The sequence below is a fragment of the Brachycentrus maculatus genome, unplaced genomic scaffold, assembly GCF_059751285.1.
Source record: "Brachycentrus maculatus isolate JH-2025_06_01 unplaced genomic scaffold, ASM5975128v1 h1tg000453l, whole genome shotgun sequence".
NCBI lineage: Eukaryota > Metazoa > Arthropoda > Insecta > Trichoptera > Brachycentridae > Brachycentrus > Brachycentrus maculatus.
This window is the reverse complement of record NW_028281200.1, coordinates 49,997-72,776: the sequence shown is the minus strand read 5'-3', so window position 1 is coordinate 72,776 and position 22,780 is coordinate 49,997.

Sequence of the window (22,780 nt, the reverse complement as noted above, 5' to 3'; positions counted from 1 at the left end):
TATTGTGATACGTGTTTCGATACATTCCGCATCATTTTCAAATACCATATGCGAAATGAAATGATGCGGAAAATGATGTGAAAATATGAAATTCGTGTTATGGTTTTTTACTTTTTAGTATACAAGATAATATTTCCAATGATGAACAGGAAAATTTTCAATTTTATTCATGAAATTGAAATATCTCAAGGGGTATTATAAAGGAGTAATAACAAATTGCTTCTCTGGTACCAATCGAATTTTTAATTACCTCAATTTCACTCGGTGAATATTTTTTTGGAAGTAATTATAAAATGGTAATTAAGAAAAATCGTCTTCCTTTTACATAAAGCTCTTTTTAATATTTGGCACGCTAATTGTTTTTCCAATACGGTGCTTAAATAATGTTTATTATTATTCATGGAACTAAGGTATTTTATTTTCAGTAGTATTTACTTCATTATTTTGCAACATTATAATAAACCAACTAAAGCTTAACACAAAAAAAATATGTGTATATTTTTAGTAAAATAATTGAACATGAGAATAATGAAAGCTTTCCCAAACTTAATTGAAAAATATCTTAATTGGTACAACCTGAAAACAGTTGAGCGCATATTTTTTTCTTGAATGTAATGTTACGATATTACTATAAAAATTTTATATTATATATTATACATATACTGTGTTTCAAACTCGTAAGTTAAGTAAGGTTCTAGCAGATAAACTAATTAACTCATGATTGTGTACTATCGACATCTCGTACATTTTCTAAACGAAATAAGCCATACATATATTGTATGTATGAGAACCTCAGCTTGACAATTGAGTGCAGTGTTATATTGACGGCAGTCAGTATTATTTGTTGTAGTTTGTTTTATAAAGACAGCCCCTGTGCGAGAAAAACATATAAATAAATAAATTTATTTAAAAGAAAACAATTACATATTTATAAGTTATTAATAATTTTTTTTAGTTGATATACTTATGTAGTTAAAGCATTTTCAATAGTTTTGCATCTATTTGAGCCGTGTTTTTTTAAAAACAGCTAAAAATTATAATATAAAGGTGATATACCATATCAAGTAAATGTTTTGATGTCTCGTTAGTAATTTGTAACTGTCCACCCTTCTCAGTAAAAGGTAAGCACCGATTGATTTATGTACGTAAATTTGCTTAATAATGGGCATTGACTTAAATTCCCATAACTCCACTTCACTATAATGTACTACGTCTTAATGTGGTTTTCTTCCGAAACAATTTAATTTGTAAGTAACTTTTGTTGCAAGAACACAAAACACTTCCGGTTTCCGAAAGTCAATAAGGAAGTCGTTTGAATCCTAATGGATTCGACCATTCCCAATTTTTAAACGCTGATGACGTGAAACTGTTTAAAAATAACAAACGAAAGGCTAAATCGGCGCGTATCGAGAGATTTATGAAGGAGAAGTAAATTTTGCGAGAAAGTAAATACCAAGTTATTTATAGGGTGAAATAAAAGACATTTTCTAAAGGTTATGTATACAACAGATAAAAGATAATATTTATACCAGTTATTTTTAAATGATGTTAACTCATACTTTAAAAATGACAATTTAGAAATAACTGCTTTATAAACCATTTTGAAATAAATTTAAATATCATTTTTTGACATCTCACCAAAGATGAAGAAGAATATGGAAGTCTGGGCATTTACGGGGCTGACGACCGTCGTAGGCTGGTTTAAGTGATCACTTTATACACGTGTAACAATTACCAATTCTACCCATGATTGACAACCACTTTACTCAAATTCTTTGAAGTTCTATATGTATGGTATGATCCAATTTCGAAACATTGTCCAAGAATCACTAGAATTTTCACAAGATACATATATTGGTGAGAAGAAGAAACTTTTTTATTGAGCAGAAACTCTTATATTTGTATGTCTCTTATATTAAATGTCCAGACTTCCATATTCTTCTTCATCTATGTTGAGATGCCATAAAAAAACTTTTCCACCCCTTAAAGTATGATGGAAATTATTTCTATATTATTTCTAAGGGCAAGACACACAAAATAGATAATTCACTTTCAACGTTACCGCAAGAGCTGTTTTGATCACATTTCAGTAATACGAAAACCTTTTTCCTTAGAAGAGTGGGAGAATAGGAGATAGGAGTTAATAGGATTCTCATTCCTTCTGCGTATCCTTTTGTATCATGAGGCTGTATTCCATTGTGTTGAAATAATCTCCCATCTCGTGGCGTTTTCCTGTTTTCTTTAAATTAAAGATCACCAAGGCAACATCGTATATTCGGATTTCAGGAAACATTTCAAGTCTGATAATGTTTTCAGGAAACTTTTATGCGAGCATTAAACCTATAAGTAATATCTCTCGTATCTCTTTTTTAACGTTGAGAAATGATTTGAACATTTAAAAAATATAAAGTTGAAGCGAGGGATAATATATTATACAGTAAATATTGATTAATTTGTATTAAAATATTTTAACCAAGATATTTTATTAATATCTTAGATTTGTCCGCCTCCGTTGTGTATTGGTCAGCATGCTACCGTACTGGAGGTCCCGGGCTCGATACCCAGGTGGTGATTTTTTGTTCCTGAAGCGCAGGGCTGATCACCTTTCCTTAATTTGTTAAACGATCAAGATAACACTGCTTTTGTAAGATGCAGTGCCCTATGCACCATTGGGTGCGGATAAGGGTTGTATATTTCAATATGGTTTTATTGAACAGCCTTTGACTAGCACGCTACTGTTGAATTTTATTGGTATTATATACAAAATAAAAATAAAGGTGGTTAAAAACAGAATATAAATAATCTCATTCTATTCATCCACACCAATTTAGAATTTTAAATGTTTTTCATTAATTTTGATCTCAATTTCCATATAAATTTGAATTTTTATTCGTTCATGTAAAAATGTTCTATGAAACCAGAAACGGTATGAATAATTATTTCCAGAAATGAACTTTACAAATATTAATTTGGCAATATTCTCATCCCTCCCATTTTACATAATGCCCTATAACTTGTTTGGAGGTTTAGAAATTAAATGCTTTATAATATAAAAGTTTGGCGAAAAAGTAAAATTAGATCATAAAAAAACGTAACAACTTGAACACATCGTTTATCAGCATTATTACAAGACATTTATCTAACTAGCGCCTTCCGAGCGAAAATAGAACATTTGGATGCTCCAGTCTTTTCCAGAACACTAGTCTAGTTAAAAAATGATTATTTCAACCCTTCAGATTACAACATTCTTATTTTTACATTATTTTACCACCCTATACCCATTCCCACTGAAGCAAAATATCTGTACGTATATAAATAAAAATTCAAATTTTCGTTGATACCAATTCAATCTCCTTAAGTTGTTCACCAATGACTTTGAATTTCACCATAACGTTGAATTCAAATACGCGCGTTTTTTCATATCCTACACTCATATGGAAGGTAAAAACATATTTTTTTTACCTTAAACTATAAATAGTATTATAAAAGTATCTATGACTTCTGAAACTAGTCATAACTATTAACAATATAATACTCAAGTGTTAAAAAATACGTGTTTAATTTATAATTTCATCACGTCTTACCACAATGTGAATGCACAACCTTTTTTTACCTTAATGGCTGTGCCATCTGTTGAACGTTACAGTAATATGCGCAACACTAAACATTGCTCACAGTGCATATTGTGTTTCTTGAGAGTTCCTAAAATATTGTCTACATATGTATATTTTTTTTAGAGAGAAATATTTGTGTTTTCATATTTTCCACAAATATTTCAATTTCAAACAATTTATGTGTGCCTCATTATTAGAAATAGGTATCAAATTGTGGTGGAGTGGGTTCGAAACGAGGAACTCTGACTTAAGAGTCCGCGACACTTACCACGGGACCACAACCAGACATATTCAATCTGACTGAGCCATACAACGCGTAGCCAAACTTAAAGATAAAATCAACCAAAATTAATGTAAAAATCGAATGTTTATCAGATTTTTTTTTCAGAGACTTACATTAAATTGTTTTATATGATCAATAATATTATCATTTAAAGCGTTTACTTTGTGTTTCGTCATTTTTACTTTTATTTTTTTACAATAATGTTAGTATTTAATTACAAACTTAAATATTAATATTACTTACATTTATTATTTAATTTTATAAAGCTTATAAAATGAGCCACAAAGTATCTGCGAAAAACATTCAAGAAAAAACTCACATTTGTGTAAAAAAAATAAAAGAAAAAAATAGTTTTATATTATTTTATTCTGTTTCAAAACTGATGCATAGTTAAATCTTCATCATGTTAACCTATTTTTTAAATTCACGACATTAAATTTATAATGTTTTTTTACTCCATTTAACAATGAAACATTCGTTCCCAAATGTAGCAGAAGATCGTTTGTCTGTATGAAATAATTCCCTTCAAGCTAGTCTCCAGTCTCCAGTTGCGGTATGATGAATAGCCTCCCGGTTCATGGTGATGGATCGCCCCTCGTGAGACGCGCCAGCTTCTCGGAGGGAGGAAAATGATAAGATGGGGAAAAGGGAAGAAAAATGAGAGGGAAGAAAGAGTTAGGAACAGATCGTGACTATTTATCCAGGACCTTTCCAAGCAAACAGGAAACTAACTGGTTCGAATGACTGACTGATTCAAATATGATATGTTAGATCTTTTATCAATATTAAAAGTTGTCCCACTCACTGCAATCCTAGATGTAATACAGAACCATCTAGGCTTCCTGATAGCCCTTCTCTTGAAAATCAATTTTTTATTGGAACTAAGTTGCGAAATTTATTGAAAATATGAAGCAAATTTGTATCCCGATTTTACGGTAAATTTATATTTAAAACCTTTTGATGTCACTGTCCTGTCACTGCTAATCTGAATAAATACAGGTTTGTTAATATGCCACCATACCGGGGTACTTCTCAAAAAATTATTAAAAAATAAATAAAATGGTTGTATTTTTTTTGTATTTGTATAACCTTTGAATTTTAAATAAGAATACAAAAAAAAGGATGTATTTCAGGGATATATTGTTAAATGATAAAACATATGTAATTTTTTTATGCTCTCACTTTATATGTTCCATTCACACCTGAAAGAGCTTTTGAGTTTATTTTTTTAAGAGAATTTACACGGAGATACAAGCTTTTCCTTAATGGGAAGAAATCTGTTTGTTAAGAGTCATTTTATTTTGTTCAGGAAGTAGGCGTGATAAATGAGATATATTTTTCTTGCTGGCATTAATAATTTAAATACTCGTTTTGTGTAAATAGCTTTGTTTTCCTTTATATGGTGAATTTAATCATTCTTTGTACCATATCTTTCTATAAACTGCAAAAAGGGGATTTTAAATTTAAATGTATGGTAAAACGTACGATTTTTTCCTACATACATTTCAAGCTTTTTACAAATAAACCCAGAAAAAAAAACTATTTTTTTAATATGTGTTTTGTGCTGATATGTAACGTTGATCTTATTGAAATATTAAGATTTCATTTGTAAATAAATTAATATCAATATGAAAACAGCTTTATCTTTTTTCTTGTATTTATTAAACGATTTGAGATATCACATTTTATCAGAATATTCAATATGCTACACTAAAAAATGTATGAAGTATATTTTATTAATGTCAATTAATTTTCATACCACTTTGGAAAAGCTAAGTTTGCATTTTCTCGATTAGAAGTTCGTGCAGCAAAAACATCAAAATGAACACTTCTGACATTATGCAGCAAATAAACTTGGACGTATGGGTTAAAACAAAATACTCGCATGCTACCATTTAACTGTAAAAGCTAATAGTTAATTGTGAATCACGCTAGAGGTGGTTACATGGCTGCAGGCTAAAGCTCTAAACTGAACAGGGATGAAATTTTAACAAATAGAAAAGTGTAATCAAATTTTTATTTTTAAATGAAAAAGATAAAGTATTTTTATGAATATAATAAGATTTTTGATGATTTTGTGATAATAAGATATTTGATTATCATTAGATATTTAATGGTCGTCCATTAGCTTAATTTTTTGCTTAACTCTAGCTTTTACGAAAATTTACGACGGACATCTGATCCATTGCTCCGCTAAGTGTGTGCCGTGGTACACTGGTGTACGTACCGTGGTTATTATTTGGTGTGCCGTGGAAAAAACTCTACTTTGTGAAAATAACACAATTGCTCCAAATTTTTATTACCTGTGCTCAGTTAAGTAGGTTAAGTTAAGTTCCAATAAAATTGGATATTTATATATGATATTAAAGTCGTCTTATTATCTTAATAACACAGATTCTATTCATTAAAAATATAATCCTGAAATACAAACTGTTTTTTTTGCATTTTTTCTCAAAACACAATCACGAAAATTGTACCAAATTGCTTATTTTTGAGAAAATTATTTTGTTATAATTTATCAGATTTGATAACATATGTCAGATATAAAATAGCTCAATTGATACAGTCAAGGTCACTCCACGACTGGTACTAACCTGGCCAATAGGAAGTATTGAAGAAGACAAAGCTTGATTCAAGTTCGCACCGAGAGATCTGTCATGACTGATCATTAGAGTATAAGAAAGTTTAGGGACAACGTTTGAAATATTTCACGGTGAGGTTGGATTTTATCAGTACACACGTTTTATAGTGGCATCCTTACTTTGTAAATTAGTAATAATTCCGAACTACTAGCTTCAATAGTAAAATACAACTTTTCTCAACCCTAAAACCGAACGTTACGTGATCGTTAATCAAGCAATTATTTGAAAAGGCTTTAACGTGACTAGACCCACCCCCAGCCCTTGCAGATGGAAATCTAGCTACACTAGGGGCGTCACTACAGGTTATAAATTACAAATGCACTACCGTGTCTTGAATTTTTACCTTATGAAGTTTTTGTACAAAATTCTTACTGATAGATTACCTGAAGATAATTCATAATACATTCGCGATTTGAGTACTATTATAATTTTCACTAAGTGATCACTTATGTTATGAAATTTCAAAAAGAAAACTATTGTTTTGTACTAAAAATAACCTACTTCATGTGATTTCATCATTTTCTTCCCCATTCGTATTTTTTCACCCACATATAAGCTTTTTAAGTTTGAACTTTGTGGACTATTTACCGTTTGAAATTTTGACATTTGGGTACAATCCGATAATGGCAAGCAATTTGTCTCCCTAAGTAAATATATTTTTTTAATGTAATGATTTTAGCTTAACTAAACTCATCCAGTGAAATTTTCAGAAGAAAAAATACAAACATTTTAACATATATGACGAAAAATATGTTAGTCAGGATTTTAATAGGGCTTATGACCTGTCATAAGTCGGTTAAGTGATCACTTGTGAATATTACTAGATCACTCAACCATCCTATGACAGACCATGAGCCCTGTAAATATCCAGACATCCATTCTTATGAATTTACGTTGTTTTGTCGAAATGTATAAAAAGAATCCACATTTGTCAACAAGCATTTGGACGCACTTAAAAATGTTGTGAAGTTTTTCAAACAATCATCTTTGATACGGATAAATAATATTTGTAAGCATTTTCTCAAAAACCACGAAATAATATTTTAAGATACTTAGAATAACTACCATTCATAATAATAATAATAAAACCCTTATCCGCACCCCAATGGTGCATAGGGCACTGTGTCTTATAAACGCAGTGTTATCATGATCGTTTTGCACATGAAGGAAAGGTGATCAGCCCTCCACTTCAGGTACCAGTCCATGGTAATATTGAATAAATATTACAGTGAAAAAATCACTTATATTTATTTTTCATAACATTCATAATATCTTTGTAAACTTGTCATAATTCACAGCTTAAATCAATGTTATGATAAATGAAAGATAACAAATAATAAAAGAGAAGAGAATCTCTGAAATATTTCAAAGTACACAGATGCAAAAATTGCTTTATCGGGAAATAAATTCGAAAACTTTCAACTTATACGCAATTACTCACTCAAGGGTTTCGTGAGCCGTTTTCAAGGAGAGCATTTCCACTTGTAAGTTTTATCCTTTCCGTTCGGATGAATGATCTAAAATCTAGAACAATCTAGAGCGAAAGTTTGTTCGCCTTATCTTATCATCACGCAATATGCTACCATCCAATTTTGAATCACTCTTTTTAAACATTTTTTATATGTATACATGAAAGTTTATACCAGCTTTAAAAGAAAGTTTCACGAATAAATTATTAACCAAAATTGGCGTTGTCGAACCGCAATCATAATAAATTTTGTCATGCGACAATTTTTATACGGCGAAAAATTTTGGACTTATTTTTGCAAACGCATCGCATGTTGTTTTTCTGAATTCATAGTGTAATAGTTGGAGCGTTTGGCCACCTTGTTGGAGGTTTACGGTTTGATTTTCAGGAGTATTGATTAATATAATAAAAATTTACTCTTAATATGTAGGTACTTATCTAATACTTATCATATACTATTGTAGACTAGAAATGCGATGACCCATATACCATTAAGGGTGGATAATGGTTACAAAAAAAACAATAATACTATCATGATTTCATTTTCTGGCATTACATTTATAGTTAAAAGAATGTTAAAATTATAATTTTACTATATTTGCTTCAGTATCAATTTTATAAATACATAAGTTAAGTAGTAAAGATTTAATTTTCTTAAGTTGATCCAACAGTCGTGTTTTGTGTTATCTATGCATACATTTTTATTTAAATTTTACTTGGTTAATACCACTCTGAATCTATTGTGATTGTACCATATACAAATCATTATCATTTATGTTATTTCATAACAATATCAAATGCATGGAAACACGTGTCAATAGATTTTAAAAATTATCGTTTAATTTTTTTTAAGAGAAATATTTCAATTACATACTATTTTTTTGAGCCAAGGCGGCTCATATTTACTTAGTAGTAAAATTTAAATAAAAAATAAAGAAGTTATATAAAATTTAAAAAATACTAAATGTGGTATGTTTTCATCCCCCTCAAACGTTGGGGTAATGGATAAAGTTTAAAAACTGTTCACCATCTGCGAAATGGAATGATACGAATCAGTACCTATAGATGTTCTGTTGGGTCACTGAAAAATGGCTCTTAGGTACAACTTTATTTATCGCACTTATGAGTTGTCGAATATTAAAACGCAAGCACATTTTCTTTTGAAATTATTATTGCATTGTAAGTTATTTCAAAAATGTTTTCTGTATTGAAATTGAGATTTTATATGTATAAACTGTATTTGACTGGACAAATTATAAGCGAAAATAATAAAAATGAAAATGATATTTTCTGGCGTTTCTCATGTGTGTGTGTTTGAAATCCAGGATTCGGAACTCACATACAAATAAAAGAGTTTCTGCTCAATAAAAAGCTTCTTTTCATCTCACCAATAGATATCTCTAGTGAAATTCTAGTGATTCAAGAGCAATGTTCAAAAATTGGATTATATATAGAACATCCAAGAATTTGAGTAGTGTGGTTGTCAATCATGGGTAGAATTAGTGAATGTTACACGTGTGTAAAGTGATCACTTAAACTGCCCAATGACGGTCGTAAGCCCCGTAAATGCCCAGATTTCCATATTTTTCGTCATCTATGTTGAGATGTCAAAAAATAAAATATACATTGACATGTATTAAAAATAATGCTTCGTCTCAAATTCGAAACCATTGGTTTTGATGATTGGTACATACGTTCGCGAGGTCGATATTTTATATTCAGTTACTAATGTTGTTGAGTTAAAAGCAGGTATAAGAACAGTGTTTATCTAAGCAATATTAAACCATATTTCGTTATCGTGTATGAGCAGGCTACTCTAATAAATTACGTAATTTGATGGTAGGAATATAAATAAAGGTTATAGTTATACTGCTCTTCCCCCTAACTTGAACGCTTATATCATCCCCATTAAATTGGAGCAGGTTTCCTGGGTAAATATTTGAATTATTTTATGTTTGTTTTATACACAACAGAGTTCACTAATTAATTTCCCTATTTTACGAACATAATTAATGAATTAAAATAGATCAGTAATAGTAATGAAAAACATATTACAAAAGCAAAATCAAGATGCTTTTTGTTCTAGTAAAATATTTAAACGTCAGTCTACAATTGTTATGTAACATATTTAATTTCCTGATATAAATCGGCTGAAAATACTATTGTAAGTGATAAACCAACGATCCAGAATTGAGTTCCTATTGATTTGATCACTATTTTTACTCTTATCCGCACCCAATGGTGCATAGAGCACTGCATCAAACCGATATAATATTATCTTCTTTGATCGTTTATTTAATGAAGGTACGATGATCAGTCCTGTGCTTCAAGTACCAGTCCAAGGTTATATCAATTAAATATTAGAGATCAAAACACATTTAATTATTTTGGTTCCCCTGGGAATCGATTCCAGAATCTCCAGTACGGTAGCTTAATTTGCTAACCCCTACACTTTAGAGGCAAACGCAAAAAATATACTGTAAAAATATTTAAATACATGCTTCTGCTTTTTCTTCTTCTTCCCTTATAACGCACCTAAAAGAGCATAGAGATCTACATAAATGTATTTGTTTTAAGTACAATGATTCAAATCAAACAATAACACTTGTATATGACCACTTTTTTGAGTTTATAATTGTAAACACGACTAGTTTCGAAAACTACAAATGTTCTCATGAAAAAACGAAGATACAAAACTTGTTAATGAGGACATCTATAGTTCTCGAAACTAGACATGTTTACATTAATAAACTCAAAAAAGTTGTCTCATACAAGTGTTTTATTTCTATATTTAAATAACAATGATATTGCAAAAACCAATAAATAATATTAAATACATTGAAACTGTACTTTTACGTATATTTTTCGTTAAAGATATGATTCAAAGTACGCCTCTTATTTATAGCGGAAATTATTTTTTGTTGAACAACAATTAACGATATATTTTATCGCGTCGTTCCAAAAAACTTTGTTTTGTTTTGCGAAGAAGAGAAAATATAAATCACAGTGCTATACATATAAAGCCCGATCTGAATCCAATGAGATTGCCAATTAGTATTGTTTGTCGTATTCTTTTCACGACACCAATTTCACCCAAGAGCGCTCTCGTTTTTATCTAATTAAAAAAATCTTCTTTGAATTCATCCTTAATATCAAATTGCCCTTGTTTCGGTACATTATACCAGTTTCTTGGGCATTTTCATTTCTTATTTAGTCATTCCATTGTACGTTTATTACGTTTCTATTGAATTAATTTTAGATAAAATAAAAATAAGACTTTTGTTCGTTTATTCCGCATTGTTAATTGCATACTCTAAATGTCTTATTCATTCAATATTACTAGACAACTCAATGCGAAAAGGATCGATAGGCTTGACGTCAAAAAACCTGTTTAAAATACAAAATTGTCGTTTTGGAAACGTTCGTACTTAAAATTAAATTAAATCTAAGTCCTCATTACTATTATAAAGATATTTTATTGATACCTCAACATAGATTAATCAGAATATAAAACACTGTCATGGGATAGTTTAACCCTTCACTGCATGACTTTTTTTGCATGACTGCATGACTGCATGACTGCATTGACAGTTCATCTTCGAGAGACAAGTGAAGTTATTATTTTGGCATTCATAGCGCGTCTTTTGGCTAAATTATAAACTATATACGTGAGTTATGAATGTATCTATTCAGTAACAACAAAGAATGGTTGCTTAACTTTTAAAGGCCGTTTTAACACTAACTTTTGGGTATGTAAAAAATTTGATACACTATGCAGTGAAGGGTTAAATTATTACTTTAGCAACGTTTAACATTCGACATTCTACTCATGATTGACAACCACACTACTCAAATGTAGGAAGTGATATTTATATTTCAAATGAAAATATATTCCATATGCTACTTCCTTAGCGACGTCTTAAATTAAAATAAATAAGATTTTTACTTGCAGAAACCTTAATGAATTATTATTTTGATTTAAAATTAGACGAATACTTTGTTTGTTTTATTTATTTATTATTCTTTGAAATGACTAATTATTTATCAATCCCAAAAAGTATTCTCTGGTTTTAAGAAAGATTGAAAACCCGGTTTTAAAGAACGATTAAAATATATTTTGCACCGGTCAACTTTATTAGTAAGTTGTAAGATTGGGTCATTTTGTAACAATCAAACCTATACCCGGTCACTTGCCAAATAAAATTAAACTGGAAAAAGTTATTTGGTTAAGAAAATATATTTATACGTCACAATTCATGATTTTTAATGCTTTCAAATGAATATTAAAGTAAGATAACTTATGAATAGTTTATCAAATATAAAAGTCCATTAAAAACCCAAGAAAAACACTAGAATATTCGTAGAAAAAGGTCAATATATAATCTTTTGATTCTATTAAAAGCAGAGTGCTCTTTGAATATTTACGATGATTCTAAATTCTAGGGTTGAATTCAAATTCTAATCGTTTCGATTTATCATGAAAGGGTCCCATTTTGTGCCACTCAGCTAGGACCAGCCAAGGAATTAGTGTAATGAGGAAAAGGATAGAATACCACAGCAAGGCTTATGTGTGATGAGTAGAAAAGGGAAAGGGGGTTTTAAAGCCAGATTTTAATGAAAACTCTGTATCTCATTACCAAAACAAAAGCCTTAGCCTTGGGGAAAAATTTGTACAACAACCTCAAAAACCGTTTGCAATATATTTTACTGATTTTATTGCTAGACACATTAAAACAGAAAAAAAATCCTTAACCGCTCCCAATGGTGCATAGGGCACTGCATCATAACATGAAGACAAGTCCTGTGCTATAGGTACCAGTCCAGGACGATATGAAATTAATTTTATTGTAAAAAATCTTATTTTTATACTGACCTCCGAGAATCCTCTAAGAGTGAATCTGGGACCTGCAGCACGGTAGCCAAACACGCTAACCACTACATTACGGTGGTGGGACAAAATTAAAAGGTGGACATAATATATTTTATAAATATTCCAACACAGATATTGAAGTTCTTCAGTATTGATTTTCATACACAAAAAAAATCTTGTACATTTTGTTCATGCTCATATGAAGAATTAGTATTTGAAAATATATTGGAAGTATAAGTATTTAAAAAATGTGTTACGATCTCCAAATATCCTTGAATTATGGTTCCAGTAGACCCTTTTAACATGAGATGGGTGTAAAAAAGACACAGCAATTTTTTTTTTTCTAAATTTGTAAACTTGTGATGACGTTTTTCAATTGTATTTATTGTTAATGAAACATTTTTATGAAAGAGGAACAAAAAATATTACGGTTTAGTCTCTTGACCTTCATAAATTGATGTCTTTTTATAATATTGCATTGAATGGGAAAATTAGTAAGTATGTATGCAAAGAATTACAGAAATACTAAAAATAACCAATTTTTTTTATCCATTTTTTATAAATATTTTTTTTTCTGACATTAAAATTGGATACATCTCGTACCTTCCCATACTTATACATACATATTACAGACACGGTGACCATTTTGCGACCACGGATGACAAATAACCCTTATTCATTGGCCACGGTTATTTGATGGGGTTGTATTAATCAAAACTCCGAATATGTTTTAAGACGACCATATTCTAGATGTTCTCTACCTAATTTATATTTACGACCGTACCTCGAGGATGAATTGCCGTACATTCGTAATTAATGACCAAATAAGTGTTATTTCATGAATGTTTTTAGCAGATACTTTGTGGCACATTTAATAAACTTTATAAAAATAAACAACTTTGTTTTAACCACTTAAAAAAAATAATAAAGCGGTTAAAACAAGGTTTTTTAATTTTATAAAGTAAATAAGTGTTAATTTAGGACTTAAATATGTACATCAAAGAAATGCAATGTTCTGATTTAATACTTTTAAAAATACTGAAGAAGTTTTATTATTTATATCTCGTGTCTACACCCAATGATGCATAGACCACTTCAACGCTTAGAAGAAGTGTTATCTTAATTGTTAAATACATGATGAAAAGGTGATCAACCATGCGTTTTATACATATGTTAGTTCAGGGCAATATTATATAAATATTAGAGTAAAAGACCACCATTATTTTGATCCCCTTAGAAATCGAGCCTGGGACCTTTATCACTTTAGCCAATACTATGAGAGGCAGAAATAAGGCATAATAATATGTACTTGTTAAGATGTCTCAAATATGTCTAAAAGATGCGAACCAATGTACATGAAAGGATACGAAGAAAAAGCTTGAATACTTCTACATTCCTTCCTATAATTGTCTTGTCTTTATGTGCGGTAAAACAGGTATTTGAAATTGCACATAAGTTTGAAAGATAAGTAAGAAATTTGAAAAGAGATATTCTTCTAAAACTGAAAGCACTGCATGGAGTTCCAGCGACTAAAGCTTTGCCAAACCACTGCCTGAAACCAATTGCAGTAGTTTTGGAAACGTTGTTTTACTACCTCAAACTTGAAAGCTTAAAACAATTACTTCCATTCATACATATTTCAGCCATACGCTATGTAAAAGCTCAAACGTACGAATCATGATTCATGATATTAGAGAGAATATGGTCGTATCCTTAAAACTGGAATTGCAGAACTTTCAAACTGAGAACTGAATTTATTATGTATTCGTACTATAAAAAAATGTTAACAACAGACTCGCAAGTGCCATGTTCAAAAAAATCTCACATTGACTTGTGTTTTGAAATGCATATCTTATATTATCGTAACAAAAAGATAACTGTTTATTATTGTAATAACCTTTAAAGGTAACAGTTATTCATTTGTAAAAAAACACAAGATTTTTTAATTAAATTTATTAATATTTTTGAAATAATATTTCTTTTCTGTTTTTTTTTTTTTAATCTCACATAAATAATGTTGATGAAAGAATGTTAATGATAAGTTAATATATCACTTATTATCTCAATGACATTTGAATAATCTATATTTACTTGAACTTCAACGTATGCTATTAATCTAAAATGACCTTTTTACATTTTTTTAAACTAAAAAACACACTCTTTCAGAGCTTTATGGTGCTCAAATAAAGTTGATTTCAGTGCAGAACCACATGAAGCTAGCGGCGGGATAAATATGGTTTCAGGGGTAGAAAAATATGTGCTTGATGTTCGCAAGCACATTCATAAAGCCGTCTGGGGTTATTTTAACAGTGTTTGAAATAATTAAAGTTTTTTAGAGCATTTTATGAACTATATTTTAATTTTCTCAAATGTTTCAAAAGGTTTTACTCCAACACTTAAGTTATTTTAATGGTAAATTCAACACCCTTTTTAGCATTTGCAACCAAATATTTTCATACGAATTTTTAATTAACATCTTGAAATTAACGTAAGTGAAAACGTACATTTTAAATGTAGTTTAATTAAAACAATACAATCAAATAAAAATAAATAAATCTAAAAAATAAAAAAAATAAACATCATTGATTTGAATTATTTTGTATGTCAAAAGGATGATAAAATAAGACTTCCTGTATTCATAGTTCACTCTGTGTAATACCACTAAAAAACGCTTCTTTACGACAGTCAGTTTCGGAAAAACCATTTCCTCGTCTAGCCAAATACAGCCTTGATATATTAATTCGATACGAAGTTTCTACTCGCATATAAAATATGATGATAAAATAAATTAATCTTCAAAAACGTTAAATAATTTTCATAAAAAAACTTTGATTAAAGCTTTATTTAAACCAGCATTATAAAAAAATACTTGAAAAATATAATAAACGTTTCAGATTAATCAAAAAGGATCCACGTTGAAATTCAGTCGGATAAGCCTAAATAAATTTAAAAAACGTTCACGTACATCCTGAAGAGAAATTCATTGCCTTTTTTTAAGAAAGTGGATTTATAGCTAGCAATTAAGGCTTTCATCCAAATTGAAATTTAATTTGATGCTTTTATAAGGACGTAGGCACGAGAAGTATCTAAAATTTATATACATACATGTTACTTTTTTGTAGGGATAAATGAAATACAACCAGATACTATGAAATCAAAAAAATTAGAATAATAATATAAAATATTAATTTTAATAAATGTAATGATAGATCTTATGTGAAGATATAAATTAAAAACAGAAATTCTGTGCAAAAGCAGTTTAAAATTGGAAAAAAAACATAAATCGTTAGCATTTAATAAAAAGTTAGCGTATAAAAAAAACTTATAAATTTTGTTAATAAAACGTGTAACCTTAAGGTTAATTAAATATTTAATAGCTGTAGAATCAATTTTCATGTATGATGTTTTTTGTAAAATCTTTTTTTCATTAAGTTTTTTAATTTATGAAAGCTTATTTTGTTTATTAGAAACAAAAAAAGTAAACGAAAAAAAAAGTTTTAACAAAACTAGGTAAAATTTATTTTCGAATCAAAAGTTTAATAATTGCCTAGGAGATTGGATATTAAATAAAAACTGATTCCCATAAAAAAGTATTATTAAAATCTTGAATCAATTAAGGCCTGAATGGTTAAAACACAAGTATGTATAATTTTAGATAAATAAGCTAACTTGTAACAGGTCATAAGTTCTGTAAATCACCTTGTCTTTGTAAGACATTAATTATACATACAACTTTATAAAAAGTTTTAAAAAATTTGTCCCTATTTACAAAAAACATCTGTTTTTATTTTTACTTACAAAGCATATAAATTTACGGATAAATCCTTCACAAAATAATGGGATGAATCGTTTCTTAATGTATCTAAAAATGACAATTACGTGTTTAATTCACCCATTTACATGAGCTAAAACTTTATTCGGATATAATATTTTTGCTATTTCCTGTCAATTTAAATATATAACATTTTTTCATAGTTAACTGACATACAAACTTAGAATATACCAAAAAGTAAGGTTGATGTAATTTTTATACAAAATATATTATAACAGTAATAAAAAAAGTTTCAAATACAGAGAAAATCGGGGTATTTCAATTAAATGCACAAATAAATTGTCTTAGAGGAAAGCTAGAAGAGAGTTAAAGTAACTAAAACATACAATAGTATTAAAAAATAAATAATTTTTAACAGGGTAAGATGTAATATTTGAGAATAAACAAGTATAGCTAAAGGGAAGTAAATAAAAAAGACATGACAAGATAAATAGTATGGAATACGAAAATAAACGTAAAATATTGGCATAAATATTAATGTAGTATTTTTTTATTTGCATGCCCTTAAACCATCATACTTGTTCATACTTCATACTTATTTTCTTAACATATGGACTATAAAAGTGAGTAAATTTGTTTATTTTACTAATAAATCGCTTGAATGTTCTTATTGACTATCAAATTATATATATTACGGATAAAAAAAAACATCTGCCATCGTAACGTTAAAATTTGGTAAAAGAACTTTGATTTATTTTCTTTGATGTGATTTCTGTCTCGATATTTGGAGGGCAGAAATGGAATGGCGAATCTGTATTTTTCTCACAAAAACGTTACCCATTTAAGACTTTTTGAAAAGTTTTACGTAGCTTGCCAAATTCGGAAATGCTGATTGAGGATTTACAAACTTTCATTTCTATACACGTGTCACCTTGGGTAAAATTTGATCAATTAGCTTTAAGTGGATCTTAATTCTTCGAAAAAAAAAGATTTGGAAAAAGCCAAAAATAAATGGCTTTTTTATAAGAAAAATAAAATAAAATAACGTGGGATGCTTTCTAGAAAATTAAGTTTATTTTGTACGTAACAACAAATGCCGCTTTATGATTTGCAAAAGGAGGTAATTTTTCTCCTTCTATGAGTAGTCCGTATGTGATGAAATAGATTGGTGATTCTTCTACACCTAATTTAACATTTTCAAATAAAAACTTTTCTTTATTTTTCTACTTCTTCACATATAACAAATATTCTTCTGTTCTTTGTTTATACCAATTCTTTATATTATAATTAATAATTTCGTTGTCTCACCCTATGGTAGCTTTAAATTTATAAATGTTTATATACTCAAACTAAGATTTCTTTTTCCTCGTGGGATAGCGATCAAGTTTTCGAGAATTGCTCTAAAATTTTGCTAGCTCCTGAAATCAGTTCGAATTTCCTGATTTTTCTTTGATTTTTGCATTAGTTAACCGATATATTAGGGAATTCTGTGTTCTGCTGCCATTTTTTTTTTCATTACAGTTTCAGGTCGATAACACTAAGGCATGAAAAAAATTCACGCAAAATGGGGGGTTGGAAATTTGAAAAGTTTGCGCACCACTGCTTTAGAGTGAATACATAAATAATTCAGGTGCGTGCTGGAATTAACGCCTGTAAATTATTAGCAAGGCCTGACACCACGAGATAACATGGAGGTTGCATACTCTAAAACGAGCCACTTACTTATGAACCAGTTGGATTTTGGCTGACTATGCAAAAGGAACTTTACCCCCAATTCAATCTGACGTTTCATATTTCATTCATAGTAACTAAATAGTCTGATTGGTTTTTCACACATACAAAATGTATAATATAAAATGTATGTAAAGGTATAATATTTTCAAGAAATCCAATAGTTTCAAAGATTATTGAAACGCTCTTCAACGTCACGTTAGTCCCATTAATAGATTATTTAATTCATTAGCAAATGAATTAAATTTCATTAATTGATTCGGCAGTCACTTTGTGGTAAAATCTATCCATTTTTAATGTTTGTTTTACTTAGTAAATACCACTATCTCCTAAAAAATATTGTGTATACTTAGCTTCACATACTGTGTTTGCAAATGATGCGAAACGCGTCGAAACACGTGTCACAATATATATTAACCCGATGGTTGCCAGAGACGAGATATCTCGGCAAATGGCGGAGTGCCCGTATGGCCAGAGACGAGATATCTCGTCAGTACTTTTGATGACGTATTACTCAGCAGTTTTAACTCATATTGACAATCTGTCAAAAACGGAACATACATTGCCATCAGTTGAAGTTGTCACAAAATATTTTATAAAGTTTTTAAATACTTTTAAGTGATTTATCGGTATCACTTTCAGCTGACAGTTGACAGATGTCATTAGGGCTACCACTCAAACCACTTGAAATATTGATTATTTTAATCGATTGTTTTGAACGCCAGGGGTTTTTATTTTGCTAAATTTTTTTGTGTTTTTCTTATTATTTTAAAATATTCCATTGATAAATAATAGTTGTGTGTTAATATTAAATTTAATAAAAACTTGCGTGTGCGACTTAGTGTGACAACCCTGAAAATTTGAAACTGGTTTAACTTCAAGAATAAAACTCTAACAATCGATGCGGGATATAATATTTGGTAAGTAAATTATAATTCAATAAAAACAACAACAAAAAAAAATCTTTAGACAACTTTTTTTTTTCAAAAAAATACTTGGCCTGTTGAGCACTGCGGCGTAATTTATTTGCGGCTATGAAAAGGTTAAGAAATAGTGGTATTTACTAGTAAAACTTAAATTAATAATGTCATATTGGTTATAAAGGTCCCCTTAACTTATCCTTTCCAACGCTGTGTTCTTAATTTTTACTCAGCATTTTCAGTAAAATTAAAAACCTTTACAATAAGCCTTCAAACCATTCAATTTTGGAAACGTGATTTCCATTGTTTGCGGACAAAACAATTAAACATACTGTTTTTCCAATAGTTCTTATTCAGTGAAAAAATATGTTAAGGCTTTTGATATTTTCTGACTTGCATTTAAAAATCAAACAATACTTTTTATGTTTGTTGGCATGAACGTGCCTGAAAATATAAACGACAGACTGATAAAATGAATAATGAATTCTGAAAACCGACGCATTTTCCTATTGTTAACAAAATCCGGTATTTCAAAAATTACAGGACGCATTGTCAACAATTGTGTTTTAACTGAAGTATTGTTGTCACGATGATTGCTTTGTCGGGAAATCTATTGTGTTCAATTAAAATTTTTGTTTTGTTAACAGACTTGCGCTTTATACGTGTATTGAATATTTAAAAAAACTCCAAAATGTGAAACGCGGTTTTGCTTACATATTTTTTAAGTTTCAATGAACATCAATTTTTTATAAATATATTTTTATTTAACTCTCTTCTTATTTCCATTATATGTTTTTATCTTAAGGCCTCACTCGCAAACTTAGAATTCGGTAAGTGATCAGCTGGTTTTTTATGTATATTGGATTTTTAAAAATAATATACGTATTTTGAAAAAAAAATCTTCCTTGCCTTTCAGTAACTTAAGTATTTTTAAAACCATATATTTATTTCGAAGAAAAACGGTTTTATAATCAATAGAAAAACTACGTTTTAATCAACAAAAATTATCAATTACGTTATTTTTTTCCTGGATTAAAAAAAAAATAACGTGCATCATTGGTCACTATTGAAAAATATTTCTGTTATTTTCCTTAGAATTATAAACAATAGTTTATACCCACATGGCAACAGGATGAACCAAAATACATTGTTTTAGAGCACATTCGTCTGAGAGAACGCATTTTGACTGTATTCTATAAACCTTCATCATTCTTTGTGCTTTTATTTTATGAAAATTCAACCGCGTTTTGACCGAAGCCTAAGAGAGTGAGAAAGAAAATCTTGTTCGCAGATTGGGAAAACCCGAACGTTTCCGAACACCGTATTTCGAAAACTTCGTGGAAATATGACAGGGCTTCCATTCAGTCGCTTAAAAGTTTTGCAGGGGTTGGTATTACATTCTCAGCGTCGATTTTCTATTTTCGAAATACGTGCGAAATTCAAATATATTGGAGAATACCAGTTTCACTAACGTTGTTAACAGCACTTGTTAACGAATGACTGACTTCGATATTCATAGTCATAACTATGGAATATTTCATCTTTATGTCGGCGTTTAGTAGACCGAAATCAACGTTATGTGGGGCGATAAATCAGTATTCGCGGTATTAATTAACGGTCATTTCTGGTAATCAAACATACAAATTGTTATTGACATATTATATTATTATTGAAATATTTTTTGTTCATTTTCGCTTGAACAGATTTGAAGAATAATTTAAGTATTATTTGATGATTTCGCGAGAAAAATATTAAAAATATTTTTATTTTATTTATCAATTTGAATTGATTCCTGTGCCTCGATATAAATAACTGGTAAGTAACACGCAATTTGATTCAATATTACCCTGGACTAGTACCTGAAGCAAAGGGCTGATCACCTTTCTTTCATGCGTTAACGATCAAGATAATACTGCGTTTATATGATGAGGTGCCCTATGCACCATCGGGTGCGGATAAGGGTTTAGGTTGAGTTGAGTTAACATAAAATACTATCAGATTGAAGTAATTCGTTTATTAATCGTTCTCTTCCGTAGTGTAGTGCTTAGCGCGTATGACCACCGTGCTAGAGGGTTCTCTATCTCTGATATCTCAACACGGATGAAAAAGAATATGAAAGCCTGGGTATTTACAGGGCTTACGACCTGTTATAGGATGTTTTAAGTGATCATTTATACACGTGTAAATTCTCTACTCATGATTTACAACCACAATATTCAAATTTCAGATGTTATATTTATCCTTCAAATGCCTTTTTTTCACATGTCACTTCTCGGCACCATCTGTGGTTGAAATAAGCAAGTTTTTACTAGCAGAAACCTTAATTTATTAAATCTAAGCACAAATATAACAATCCTAAAATTTTAGTATTGCGGTTTTTAATCATGGGTAGAATGGTACAAAGAGATCACTTAAACCAACCTATGACAGGTCGTAAGCCATATAAATATCCAAACTTACAATTTTTTCATTATTAATTTTGAGATTTCAAGATATGTTTATCATATTCTATATTTTGTCAAATCTACCCAATTTTTTTCCTCGATATTTATTTTTTATATATTTATTATGAAAAATGTTGTCTTCAAATGTCACGATACTCTTCACGATATCACATGACAGCCCAAAACGACGAGTGTCACGTGGAATGGCAGATCGAATGAAGTGAATTTCAGGGCGTGGGGGATGAAAATTGAAGATGGTATGCTAAAGCCTACATCACTAGTTAAGTGACGTCACTAACGGATAAATCACTGATATCTGCCAGTGAAATTCGATCACTTGAAAAATAATAAAAAAAATCCCTTTTGTACATAATTTACAACTGTATTTCTGAATATTTATACTGCCTGACAGAATATTAATTATTGTATTACATTTTTCAGCTACCATGATTTTTAATAGCATATTTGCAAACTTAGATTACTCTAGAAGATCGGATTTAAAATTTCAAAATTAATCAAAGTAATAAAATATATGTTAACACGTCATAAATAAATAAAAGTAACTCCACCGGCAGATAACGTATTAACGTATATTATAGTAAATTGAAAAATTTTGAAACTTTAAATCCGTTTTTCTATGGTTATCAATACATAGAAAGTACATAGATTCAAAAATATATAAAGTATTTTTGGGTCATTAACATTTTTTTAGATTTAAGTGAATTATTTCAAACTAGAATCAAGTTTTTTTTACACCATACAATTCACGATTGTGCATATTTCAACATTTTTTATTACTTTTTTATATGAATAGAAATAAATATTTCAATTACATCTATATAATTCCAAATAACCTTCAATTTTTTTCAAGCATTGAAAAATATAATTGTGTTTATTTTAATATATTACACATACACATATTCTCAGTTCCTTGTTTTTCTTGTTTTCATTTTTACTGTCATGTTTTCGAATAACTTTTGAACAAAACATTACTTTTAAAAGAGGTAACATATAATAAGAATTATGTGTTTATGTA